Source organism: Anomaloglossus baeobatrachus, chromosome 2 (genome assembly GCF_048569485.1).
Source record: "Anomaloglossus baeobatrachus isolate aAnoBae1 chromosome 2, aAnoBae1.hap1, whole genome shotgun sequence".
NCBI lineage: Eukaryota > Metazoa > Chordata > Amphibia > Anura > Aromobatidae > Anomaloglossus > Anomaloglossus baeobatrachus.
The window spans coordinates 344,159,339-344,161,064 of NC_134354.1; the positions used below are offsets into that span (position 1 = coordinate 344,159,339).

The 1,726-nt window shown below is 39.2% G+C and overlaps 1 non-coding gene across 1 annotated transcript; it reads left to right on the forward strand.

The window, feature by feature from the left end:
• The first annotated feature begins 703 nt into the window (after window positions 1-703).
• Window positions 704-776, forward strand: TRNAV-AAC (transfer RNA valine (anticodon AAC)). Its single transcript has one exon. It is a non-coding gene; the product is annotated as a tRNA-Val (tRNA).
• Window positions 777-1,726: the final 950 nt, after the last annotated feature.

The window sequence follows — 1,726 nt, forward strand, 5'->3', positions numbered from 1 at the left end:
TCGTGAAGAAAATGTCCGGTTTTATAATGCAGGGACATGTGACATGCAGATCCTATCACACATGCCGTTGCTTCTCTGCCTCAAAGTCCACTTAGGTGTGTGTGTGTGTCTGTGATTGGCTGACATGCTGGCCAGCCCCACAAGACGCGCGCGCTTAGGGAAGGAAGACAAGAAAAAAAAAAAAAAAATGGCGATCGCCATTATAGAAACAGCAGTGATCTGAAGGCGCTGTTCACGCACACTATACACTGAAATGTGATAATAGTTTGATTCACAGAGTGACTTACACTATTACAGCAGAAACCAAGCTAAGATTTAGCTGTTTTTTGGCTGCTAGAACCGTTCTCGAACGTTTCTAGAACTATCGAGCTTTTGCAAAAAGCTCGAGTTCTAGTTCGATCTAGAACATGCCCCAAAATCACTCGAGCCTAGAACTGGAGAACCACGAACCACGAACCGCGCTCAACTCTAGTAATCACGTCTGCTTTACACGCAGAAAGACCTGAGTTCAATCCCCAGTGAAACCCATCTGTCCTTGGTGATGAAATAATACCCTATCAACCAGCAATAAATAAAGTTCTTGGCTTTGTTGCCGAATAACAGGATGTTTTGGCTTCCATCACCAACTGAACTAAGAATTATTCTTTTTTCCCGCTGGCGGTCAAAACTCGTCTTAATTGCCATTACTTTGCAGGTTTTCATAGGTTTCATAGTGTAGTGGTCATCACGTCTGCTTAACACGCAGAAGGTCCTGGGTTCAATCCCCAGTGAAACCAGTCTGTTCTTGGTGTTAAAATAATACCCTATCCAACTACAATATATGAAGTTCTTGGCTTTTTTGCCGAATGACAGGATGTTTTGGCTACCATCACCAATAGAACTACGAATTATTTTTTTTTCCCCTGGTGGTCAAAACTCGTCTCTAATTGCCTTCTCTTTGCAGGATTTCACAGGTTTTAAATTGTAGTAGTCATCACGTCTGCTTCACACGCAGATGGTCCTGGGTTCAATCCCCAGTAAAAACAAGCCGTTTTCGCTGTTGAAGTAATTTGCTATCAACCTATAATATATAAAATTCTTGCTTTCGTTGCCAAATGATAATACATGTTGGCTTCCATCACAAAGAGAACTACGATTTTGGGTTTCTTTTTTATTGACCATTTTAACAGAAAACATAATCCCATATTATAAAAATCCTGTTTGCTTTAAAATATATAGTTCCCATAAATACAGAAGCAAATGACTAAACTGTGTAGAAAAAAGTAACACATTCAATGTAAACTTCAATTTAAGCAATATCCCTATGTAGGAATAAAACTGGTAAAATATGTAATAAAAATTGTATATGTTTCATTACCAAAAATACTTTCCTTCAGCAATAAAAAGGCCCCGTCAGTCACAATTCTACTCTGCTTGCCAATATTCAGTAACTTTCCATAAGGCTTCATAGTGTAGTGGGCATCACGTCTGCTTAAGATGCGGAAGGTCCTGGTTTCAATCCCCAGTAAAACCAATCTGTTTTTGGTGTTGAAATAATAACCTATCAAACTACAATATATGAAGTTCTTGGCATTGTTGCCGAATGATGAGATGTTTTAGATTCCATCATCAACAGAACTACGAATTATTTTTTTTTCCCCTGGCGGTCAAAACTCGTCTCTAATTGCCATTACTTTGCAGGATTTCACAGGTTTCAAAGTGTAGTGGTCATCACGTCTGCTTAATT